The sequence below is a fragment of the Protomyctophum bolini genome (genome assembly GCF_963924005.1).
Source record: "Protomyctophum bolini genome assembly, chromosome: 10".
In the NCBI taxonomy this organism is placed as follows: domain Eukaryota; kingdom Metazoa; phylum Chordata; class Actinopteri; order Myctophiformes; family Myctophidae; genus Protomyctophum; species Protomyctophum bolini.
This window is the reverse complement of record NC_137871.1, coordinates 1,866,201-1,878,928: the sequence shown is the minus strand read 5'-3', so window position 1 is coordinate 1,878,928 and position 12,728 is coordinate 1,866,201.

The following is a 12,728-nucleotide window of genomic DNA, read 5'->3' as shown; positions in this document are numbered from 1 at the left end:
TCACCATCTTGTGGCGTTGTCATTGTTAAACACATACTGTACACCAAATCCAATACCTTGGAGTGCATTACATTATAATTGTTGGCCCCCAAGACACCTTGAGGTGTTCATAGGTGAGACATGGTGATGAAGGGATGGTCCAATACCTGGTTAGGTGTTATCCTCTCCTTTGGATCCAGATGAAGCATTCGTTTCAAAAGGTCCATGAAGACTTCACAAGAATGCAGGGAGGAGAACACTTCTTCCAATGAGCAGGTATCATCCAAAAAGAGGTCTTCGTCTTCTGCCTTGAACTCCTGTAGTGTGTAATACTCCTCTGGTTCCTAGAAGATACAAAACATTTAGATTTTTATTGATCTGACTGAATGACATGCAAAGATATCCTATAGCCTACTTGAACATTTCAGAGTTTATGTTATTACTCCAATATTAGCTGCAGTCATACCTTAAATTTCCATGTATCGTCGTCCTGGATGAAAAAGCTGCTGGTTGTTTGTCCAGCATCCAAGAGAGATTGCTCTGGCATACCAAGCGTCAAGAGGATGGATCGAATCTGCAGAAAAATACAGGATATTTCACATATTGAGAATATTTCATTAACAGTGTTAGGGTATAACTATGGATTGATGAACATGTAACTACTGCATGGTTCATTCAGACATTCAGAGTATAATCAGAATGCATGTTGTAATATGCAGTGCATCAGTACAATACTCACCACATCATATTCAGTCTTCCCGCTGAAGAGATCATGGAACAGCATCCCATTAGCCAGCATACAGCCCAGTGACCACATATCAAGTGCCTCTGTGATTGGGAGGCCCAGGAAGAGTTCTGGTGCTCTGTGGGTTGTAAAATAAAAGGATAACGTTAGCAACATTCAAGTGTCTTCTCAATTGCACTCTTGACACTTTATATTTGAATATGTGCTTGCATTGTGCTTTCAGTAAAGCAGATATTAAGGCAATAATGATACATTAATAATAACAGAGTAGCTCAATAGAACTCACCTATACCAAAGAGGCGGCCTGACCCTCCGTTGCTTAGTCTCAGAGACAGGAACTGCCAGACCAAAGTCAATGAGTTTGACTTTGAGGGGTTGTTCTTGTTGGTTCACCAGCATGATGTTATCTAGTTTGATGTCTGTATGGATCAGACCTATTCCCTTCAGGGCATGGAGTGCAATGGCAAGCTGCAAGTTAAGAACAAAGTGCATGATTAATATTAATTTGAGCACACGGTGGTGAGAAAATTAACAGAATAAATTCACCATCAGTTTCAAATACAATTGTCAAACCCATACCTGCTGTAGGATCTGTCTCATCTCCATCATGGACAGAGGATACTGTCTCTCGTTCAAGAAATCCAGGAGGTTAACATCCAGAGACTCAAACACCATGCATGTAAATCCTTCATACATGAAGCTGTGATAAAATCTCACTATTCCACACGTGTCAGGGTCCAGGACTTTCAGCGTTTGCAACACAGCCATCTGGGAATACAAAAAGATTGGGTATTAGACAGATATAGATAAATGAATTATAAATTAAGCACAAATATTCCAAATGTTCCTAAAACGATGCTTACTGTACCTCACGTGCTGCCACTTCATCGTAATCACTGCGATTCTTCAAGATCTTGATGGCCACTGTATCACCAGTGAGTGTGCTGATGGCTTTGGCCACCGTCCCAAAGCTTCCTTCCCCCAGGATGCTGTGGACTTGGTACTGGCCTCTGTCCAGCAGGTCCATCTCAGCATCACCATCAGAGTGTTGGGAGGAGCTGGCGGTCACAATGACCAGTGGTCTTGGGGAAGGGACGTCAGAGTTGAGCACATTGTCTAAATCAACTCTGTCCCACTCTGGATCCGAGCAGGACATAATGCCGGGTCCAGTCAGGGTGTCAACGTTAAGTGCTGATGATGGGATGTCGTCATAGTTGATTATGTCCTGTTCAGCTGTGTCCAACTCTGGATCAGAGCTAGTGGGGCAGGTGACCTCAACGGATTTGCCCACAGAGGGTTTTTTAAATGGCATCTGCTTCTTCTTAGCACCTGTACATGTCCTTGAAGAGCGCTGGTATGGTTCAAAGCGATGCTTTTTCAGGCCTCCTACTTTGACTTTGAAAGTTTTGTTATCCTGTTGTCTCCTTGTCATTATTGTAGTCATGGTGTGTTTGTTGTTTTCTTCAGCAGAATTGTTCCCAGAGTTGAGAGAGTTCATCTTCACCTGAAGTCTGGAGTCCACAGTCAGATCAGATATCCTGGAGGAGTTGTGGAGAACTGACAACTACAAACTCTTCTTATACTAGAGAGCCTGAGGTGGAACCACTAACTGCTTGGGATTGATTGGCTAAAGAGGAGAACAATAGAACTATCTCTCCACCAACCACAACCTAACGGGTTGAACCACTAACTGCTTGGAATTGATTGGCCAAAGAGGGGAGGGAGGGGCATTGGTGAGAACCAATTCAATGCTGTGTAATATATAAATCATTGTCCTTATAATAATAATATCATGATTACATTGTTATTAACCCTTATGTCTGTTGTGTTTCTCTCAACAGCTGAGGAGCACTTGTGTGTGGATTTAGTTTCAATAGGGTTGTGACTGTGCTTTTATTCAATGTTTCTTCAAATGCTAAATATAATGAACAAACCACATTGTTTGTGGGTTTGCATTGTGAAATAATCACAGTGAGAGTTAGTTGTTATTGCTTAAAAGGTGACACAAAATGTCAGGGTGAACAGTAGCCTATTGGATCATGTATGTATCATCAGCTTGACTTGAATAAATAGTTTATATTTAAAGACCTTCTGTACTCTATCATATTTACATTCTTTGTGTGTTGGGATGTCAATTAAATTCTATAAATTCTCCAATTATCTAATTATTTAAAACTGTTTCACCTCCATTTTTACTGCAAATGCTTTTCAAGGTGTAACAACAAAGTAGACTATTGTCAAGTCCTCAAACTCTCTATAACCTATTGTGCTCTATTGTTCTTATTTTATTTCTTAACTTTATTTTCAGTGGAATCTGCCTATGTGCAGAAACATGTGTCCAAAACAAGTGTCCATGTAGTGTAAGGTATTATCAGGACAAATCATTATCCTTATAATAATCATATTATGATTAGATTGTTTCTTGACTTCAATAAAATAAAATATATAATGTATATATAAATACCTTCTGTACTCTCTTATATTTTCATTGTGTGTTGGGATGTCAATGTAATGCTCTAAATTCTCCAATTATCTTTTTTTAACTGGTTCACCTCCATTTTTACTGCAAATGATTGGCAAGGCCTAACAACAAATTGTGCTCTATTGTCCTAACTTTATTTACAGAGGAATCTGCCTATGTACAGAAACATGTGTCCATGTAGTGTGATGAATTATCAGGAGAAGTAACTATCTCCTTATAATAATTAATAATCATATCATGATTACATTGTTATTAACAACAGAGACACAATATATGTCATTGTTAAGGTTGTGTTGCTCTGAGGGGATGAGGAGCACTCAGGTGTGAGGAATTAGTTTCAATAGTGTTGTGACAGCGCTTTTATTCAATGTTTTTTTAATGCTAAATAATTAACAAACCCACATTCTTTCCCCAGGTTAAAATGCAAATAGGCTAAATGATGATGGCTGGTGCTTAATTCACTATTGAGTCTACATTCACATGCAAAAAGAACGTGTTAATGGTCACTGGTTGTCTGGCATTGTACAGATCACCTGTTAAGAATTACATTATGGATGAACCGAGACCTTTTTACACCTATATGACTCTGATGGGTTTCAGCAAAACTAAAGAAACAGGCCATCACTTGGAACTTATTATTACTATGCTTTGTGAAATGTTAAAGGTGCTGTAAAGGGATATGCTTAACAAATGTCTTACTAATAGAATTGATCAACAACAGTAATATGAAGAGAGGAAGGCTCTATAATTTAAGAACTTATGTCTGCACAATATTTCTTTCACAAGTTTTAATTAAAAACAAATCCTCATGTGTGATTACAACATATGTCAATATAAAATACATTTGTGAAATGTTAAAGGTGCTGTAAAGGAATATGCTTAAAAAATGTCTTAATGATAGAATTGATCAACAACAGTAATATGAAGAGAGGAAGGCTCTACAATTTAAGAACTTATGTCTGCACAATATTTCTTTCACAAGTTTTAATTAAAAACAAATCCTCATGCGTGATTACAACATATGTCAATATAAAATACATTTGTGAAATGTTAAAGGTGCTGTAAAGGGATATGCTTAACAAATGTCTTAATAATATAATTGATCAACAACAGTAATATGAAGACAGGAAACTCTACAATTTAAGAACTTATGTCTGCACAATATTTCTTTCACAAGTTTTAATTAAAAACAAATCCTCATGTGTGCTTACAACATATGTCAATATAAAATACATGATATACAAAAAAGTGCAGTGTGTAGTATATAGTAAGTTGTAACAGTAAGTGATAGTGCTGTTCTTAAAGAATCTACAGTATAATTACAAAGAGTAGCCTACTGTGATCTCAAATGGTACACACAATGGATCACAAATTATTATGTCAGTTTCAGGTCTTAGGTAGGATCTGTGTTGTCCGACATCACCATCTTGTGGCGTTGTCATTGTTAAACACATACTGTACACCAAATCCAATACCTTGGAGTGCATTACATTATAATTGTTGGCCCCCAAGACACCTTGAGGTGTTCATAGGTGAGACATGGTGATGAAGGGATGGTCCAATACCTGGTTAGGTGTTATCCTCTCCTTTGGATCCAGATGAAGCATTCGTTTCAAAAGGTCCATGAAGACTTCACAAGAATGCAGGGAGGAGAACACTTCTTCCAATGAGCAGGTATCATCCAAAAAGAGGTCTTCGTCTTCTGCCTTGAACTCCTGTAGTGTGTAATACTCCTCTGGTTCCTAGAAGATACAAAACATTTAGATTTTTATTGATCTGACTGAATGACATGCAAAGATATCCTATAGCCTACTTGAACATTTCAGAGTTTATGTTATTACTCCAATATTAGCTGCAGTCATACCTTAAATTTCCATGTATCGTCGTCCTGGATGAAAAAGCTGCTGGTTGTTTGTCCAGCATCCAAGAGAGATTGCTCTGGCATACCAAGCGTCAAGAGGATGGATCGAATCTGCAGAAAAATACAGGATATTTCACATATTGAGAATATTTCATTAACAGTGTTAGGGTATAACTATGGATTGATGAACATGTAACTACTGCATGGTTCATTCAGACATTCAGAGTATAATCAGAATGCATGTTGTAATATGCAGTGCATCAGTACAATACTCACCACATCATATTCAGTCTTCCCGCTGAAGAGATCATGGAACAGCATCCCATTAGCCAGCATACAGCCCAGTGACCACATATCAAGTGCCTCTGTGATTGGGAGGCCCAGGAAGAGTTCTGGTGCTCTGTGGGTTGTAAAATAAAAGGATAACGTTAGCAACATTCAAGTGTCTTCTCAATTGCACTCTTGACACTTTATATTTGAATATGTGCTTGCATTGTGCTTTCAGTAAAGCAGATATTAAGGCAATAATGATACATTAATAATAACAGAGTAGCTCAATAGAACTCACCTATACCAAAGAGGCGGCCTGACCCTCCGTTGCTTAGTCTCAGAGACAGGAACTGCCAGACCAAAGTCAATGAGTTTGACTTTGAGGGGTTGTTCTTGTTGGTTCACCAGCATGATGTTATCTAGTTTGATGTCTGTATGGATCAGACCTATTCCCTTCAGGGCATGGAGTGCAATGGCAAGCTGCAAGTTAAGAACAAAGTGCATGATTAATATTAATTTGAGCACACGGTGGTGAGAAAATTAACAGAATAAATTCACCATCAGTTTCAAATACAATTGTCAAACCCATACCTGCTGTAGGATCTGTCTCATCTCCATCATGGACAGAGGATACTGTCTCTCGTTCAAGAAATCCAGGAGGTTAACATCCAGAGACTCAAACACCATGCATGTAAATCCTTCATACATGAAGCTGTGATAAAATCTCACTATTCCACACGTGTCAGGGTCCAGGACTTTCAGCGTTTGCAACACAGCCATCTGGGAATACAAAAAGATTGGGTATTAGACAGATATAGATAAATGAATTATAAATTAAGCACAAATATTCCAAATGTTCCTAAAACGATGCTTACTGTACCTCACGTGCTGCCACTTCATCGTAATCACTGCGATTCTTCAAGATCTTGATGGCCACTGTATCACCAGTGAGTGTGCTGATGGCTTTGGCCACCGTCCCAAAGCTTCCTTCCCCCAGGATGCTGTGGACTTGGTACTGGCCTCTGTCCAGCAGGTCCATCTCAGCATCACCATCAGAGTGTTGGGAGGAGCTGGCGGTCACAATGACCAGTGGTCTTGGGGAAGGGACGTCAGAGTTGAGCACATTGTCTAAATCAACTCTGTCCCACTCTGGATCCGAGCAGGACATAATGCCGGGTCCAGTCAGGGTGTCAACGTTAAGTGCTGATGATGGGATGTCGTCATAGTTGATTATGTCCTGTTCAGCTGTGTCCAACTCTGGATCAGAGCTAGTGGGGCAGGTGACCTCAACGGATTTGCCCACAGAGGGTTTTTTAAATGGCATCTGCTTCTTCTTAGCACCTGTACATGTCCTTGAAGAGCGCTGGTATGGTTCAAAGCGATGCTTTTTCAGGCCTCCTACTTTGACTTTGAAAGTTTTGTTATCCTGTTGTCTCCTTGTCATTATTGTAGTCATGGTGTGTTTGTTGAGTCCTCTTTCTTCAGCAGAATTGTTCCCAGAGTTGAGAGAGTTCATCTTCACCTGAAGTCTGGAGTCCACAGTCAGATCAGATATCCTGGAGGAGTTGTGGAGAACTGACAACTACAAACTCTTATTATACTAGAGAGCCTGAGGTGGAACCACTAACTGCTTGGGATTGATTGGCTAAAGAGGAGAACAATAGAACTATCTCTCCACCAACCACAACCTAACAGGTTGAACCACTAACTGCTTGGAATTGATTGGCCAAAGAGGGGAGGGAGGGGCATTGGTGAGAACCAATTCAATGCTGTGTAATATATAAATCATTGTCCTTATAATAATAATATCATGATTACATTGTTATTAACAACTGAGACACAATAACAGCATAACCTGGGAAACCCAGACAACTTTAAATATTTAGGTCATTGTTCAGGTTGTGTTTCTCTCAAGAGCTGAGGAGCACTTGTGTGTGGATTTAGTTTCAATAGGTTTATGACTGTGCTTTTATTCAATGTTTCTTCAAATGCTAAATATAATGAACAAACCACATTGTTTGTGGGTTTGCATTGTGAAATAATCACAGTGAGAGTTAGTTGTTATTGCTTAAAAGGTGACACAAAATGTCAGGGTGAACAGTAGCCTATTGGATCATGTATGTATCATCAGCTTGACTTGAATAAATAGTTTATATTTAAAGACCTTCTGTACTCTATCATATTTACCTTCTTTGTGTGTTGGGATGTCAATTAAATTCTATAAATTCTCCAATTATCTAATTATTTAAAACTGTTTCACCTCCATTTTTACTGCAAATGCTTTTCAAGGTGTAACAACAAAGTAGACTATTGTCAAGTCCTCAAACTCTCTATAACCTATTGTGCTCTATTGTTCTTATTTTATTTCTTAACTTTATTTTCAGTGGAATCTGCCTATGTGCAGAAACATGTGTCCAAAACAAGTGTCCATGTAGTGTAAGGTATTATCAGGACAAATCATTATCCTTATAATAATCATATTATGATTAGATTGTTTCTTGACTTCAATAAAATAAAATATATAATGTATATATAAATACCTTCTGTACTCTCTTATATTTTCATTGTGTGTTGGGATGTCAATGTAATGCTAAATTCTCCAATTATCTTTTTTTAACTGGTTCACCTCCATTTTTACTGCAAATGATTGGCAAGGCCTAACAACAAATTGTGCTCTATTGTCCTAACTTTATTTACAGAGGAATCTGCCTATGTACAGAAACATGTGTCCATGTAGTGTGATGAATTATCAGGAGAAGTAACTATCTCCTTATAATAATTAATAATCATATCATGATTACATTGTTATTAACAACAGAGACACAATATATGTCATTGTTAAGGTTGTGTTGCTCTGAGGGGATGAGGAGCACTCAGGTGTGAGGAATTAGTTTCAATAGTGTTGTGACAGCGCTTTTATTCAATGTTTTTTTAATGCTAAATAATTAACAAACCCACATTCTTTCCCCAGGTTAAAATGCAAATAGGCTAAATGATGATGGCTGGTGCTTAATTCACTATTGAGTCTACATTCACATGCAAAAAGAACGTGTTAATGGTCACTGGTTGTCTGGCATTGTACAGATCACCTGTTAAGAATTACATTATGGATGAACCGAGACCTTTTTACACCTATATGACTCTGATGGGTTTCAGCAAAACTAAAGAAACAGGCCATCACTTGGAACTTATTATTACTATGCTTTGTGAAATGTTAAAGGTGCTGTAAAGGGATATGCTTAACAAATGTCTTAATAATAGAATTGATCAACAACAGTAATATGAAGAGAGGAAGGCTCTACAATTTAAGAACTTATGTCTGCACAATATTTCTTTCACAAGTTTTAATTAAAAACAAATCCTCATGTGTGATTACAACATATGTCAATATAAAATAAATTTGTGAAATGTTAAAGGTGCTGTAAAGGGATATGCTTAAAAAATGTCTTAATGATAGAATTGATCAACAACAGTAATATGAAGAGAGGAAGGCTCTACAATTTAAGAACTTATGTCTGCACAATATTTCTTTCACAAGTTTTAATTAAAAACAAATCCTCATGCGTGATTACAACATATGTCAATATAAAATACATTTGTGAAATGTTAAAGGTGCTGTAAAGGGATATGCTTAACAAATGTCTTAATAATATAATTGATCAACAACAGTAATATGAAGACAGGAAACTCTACAATTTAAGAACTTATGTCTGCACAATATTTCTTTCACAAGTTTTAATTAAAAACAAATCCTCACGTGTGCTTACAACATATGTCAATATAAAATACATGATATACAAAAAAGTGCAGTGTGTAGTATATAGTAAGTTGTAACAGTCAGTGATAGTGCTGTTCTTAAAGAATCTACAGTATAATTACAAAGAGTAGCCTACTGTGATCTCAAATGGTACACACAATGGATCACAAATTATTATGTCAGTTTCAGTTGACTGAAGGGTCTTAGGTAGGATCTGTGTTGTCCGACATCACCATCTTGTGGCGTTGTCATTGTTAAACACATACTGTACACCAAATCCAATACCTTGGAGTGCATTACATTATAATTGTTGGCCCCCAAGACACCTTGAGGTGTTCATAGGTGAGACATGGTGATGAAGGGATGGTCCAATACCTGGTTAGGTGTTATCCTCTCCTTTGGATCCAGATGAAGCATTCGTTTCAAAAGGTCCATGAAGACTTCACAAGAATGCAGGGAGGAGAACACTTCTTCCAATGAGCAGGTATCATCCAAAAAGAGGTCTTCGTCTTCTGCCTTGAACTCCTGTAGTGTGTAATACTCCTCTGGTTCCTAGAAGATACAAAACATTTAGATTTTTATTGATCTGACTGAATGACATGCAAAGATATCCTATAGCCTACTTGAACATTTCAGAGTTTATGTTATTACTCCAATATTAGCTGCAGTCATACCTTAAATTTCCATGTATCGTCGTCCTGGATGAAAAAGCTGCTGGTTGTTTGTCCAGCATCCAAGAGAGATTGCTCTGGCATACCAAGCGTCAAGAGGATGGATCGAATCTGCAGAAAAATACAGGATATTTCACATATTGAGAATATTTCATTAACAGTGTTAGGGTATAACTATGGATTGATGAACATTGATGTAATGAGCTGGCTCTGGGGCCATAACGAAGAAGGGGAAACCACACCGGAGGACAATCGAAAAAATAAGTAGTTTATTTCATACTTGTGAAAAAAGAATTAAAGAACTGAATCAATTTGCTCAAAGTTTCCAACTTAGGTTGGCAGGGAAACATGCTGCCCAAAATCTAGAACCAAACAACAAACAAAAGAAAGAACAAGGGTGCTCTCCTGCGGCCGCCCCTGCAGCCTGTGGAGAAATGCAGATCTGAAGTGCTGTGAGAGCAGGTGTCTTAAATAGTGTTTGGGGAGGACACTGGCCAGGTGTCTCCCCTTCCACTCATCATCTCTGGCTCCGCCCTCCAACACTGCAATGGAACTGTTAAAGGCACAGCCACACATACACCAGAAACCCCACATAGTAGACTAAAGGCCCAGGGGGCCGTCACACTACTGCATGGTTCATTCAGACATTCAGAGTATAATCAGAATGCATGTTGTAATATGCAGTGCATCAGTACAATACTCACCACATCATATTCAGTCTTCCCGCTGAAGAGATCATGGAACAGCATCCCATTAGCCAGCATACAGCCCAGTGACCACATATCAAGTGCCTCTGTGATTGGGAGGCCCAGGAAGAGTTCTGGTGCTCTGTGGGTTGTAAAATAAAAGGATAACGTTAGCAACATTCAAGTGTCTTCTCAATTGCACTCTTGACACTTTATATTTGAATATGTGCTTGCATTGTGCTTTCAGTAAAGCAGATATTAAGGCAATAATGATACATTAATAATAACAGAGTAGCTCAATAGAACTCACCTATACCAAAGAGGCGGCCTGACCCTCCGTTGCTTAGTCTCAGAGACAGGAACTGCCAGACCAAAGTCAATGAGTTTGACTTTGAGGGGTTGTTCTTGTTGGTTCACCAGCATGATGTTATCTAGTTTGATGTCTGTATGGATCAGACCTATTCCCTTCAGGGCATGGAGTGCAATGGCAAGCTGCAAGTTAAGAACAAAGTGCATGATTAATATTAATTTGAGCACACGGTGGTGAGAAAATTAACAGAATAAATTCACCATCAGTTTCAAATACAATTGTCAAACCCATACCTGCTGTAGGATCTGTCTCATCTCCATCATGGACAGAGGATACTGTCTCTCGTTCAAGAAATCCAGGAGGTTAACATCCAGAGACTCAAACACCATGCATGTAAATCCTTCATACATGAAGCTGTGATAAAATCTCACTATTCCACACGTGTCAGGGTCCAGGACTTTCAGCGTTTGCAACACAGCCATCTGGGAATACAAAAAGATTGGGTATTAGACAGATATAGATAAATGAATTATAAATTAAGCACAAATATTCCAAATGTTCCTAAAACGATGCTTACTGTACCTCACGTGCTGCCACTTCATCGTAATCACTGCGATTCTTCAAGATCTTGATGGCCACTGTATCACCAGTGAGTGTGCTGATGGCTTTGGCCACCGTCCCAAAGCTTCCTTCCCCCAGGATGCTGTGGACTTGGTACTGGCCTCTGTCCAGCAGGTCCATCTCAGCATCACCATCAGAGTGTTGGGAGGAGCTGGCGGTCACAATGACCAGTGGTCTTGGGGAAGGGACGTCAGAGTTGAGCACATTGTCTAAATCAACTCTGTCCCACTCTGGATCCGAGCAGGACATAATGCCGGGTCCAGTCAGGGTGTCAACGTTAAGTGCTGATGATGGGATGTCGTCATAGTTGATTATGTCCTGTTCAGCTGTGTCCAACTCTGGATCAGAGCTAGTGGGGCAGGTGACCTCAACGGATTTGCCCACAGAGGGTTTTTTAAATGGCATCTGCTTCTTCTTAGCACCTGTACATGTCCTTGAAGAGCGCTGGTATGGTTCAAAGCGATGCTTTTTCAGGCCTCCTACTTTGACTTTGAAAGTTTTGTTATCCTGTTGTCTCCTTGTCATTATTGTAGTCATGGTGTGTTTGTTGAGTCCTCTTTCTTCAGCAGAATTGTTCCCAGAGTTGAGAGAGTTCATCTTCACCTGAAGTCTGGAGTCCACAGTCAGATCAGATATCCTGGAGGAGTTGTGGAGAACTGACAACTACAAACTCTTCTTATACTAGAGAGCCTGAGGTGGAACCACTAACTGCTTGGGATTGATTGGCTAAAGAGGAGAACAATAGAACTATCTCTCCACCAACCACAACCTAACAGGTTGAACCACTAACTGCTTGGAATTGATTGGCCAAAGAGGGGAGGGAGGGGCATTGGTGAGAACCAATTCAATGCTGTGTAATATATAAATCATTGTCCTTATAATAATAATATCATGATTACATTGTTATTAACAACTGAGACACAATAACAGCATAACCTGGGAAACCCAGACAACTTTAAATATTTAGGTCATTGTTCAGGTTGTGTTTCTCTCAAGAGCTGAGGAGCACTTGTGTGTGGATTTAGTTTCAATAGGTTTATGACTGTGCTTTTATTCAATGTTTCTTCAAATGCTAAATATAATGAACAAACCACATTGTTTGTGGGTTTGCATTGTGAAATAATCACAGTGAGAGTTAGTTGTTATTGCTTAAAAGGTGACACAAAATGTCAGGGTGAACAGTAGCCTATTGGATCATGTATGTATCATCAGCTTGACTTGAATAAATAGTTTATATTTAAAGACCTTCTGTACTCTATCATATTTACCTTCTTTGTGTGTTGGGATGTCAATTAAATTCTATAAATTCTCCAATTATCTAATTATTTAAAACTGTTTCACCTCCA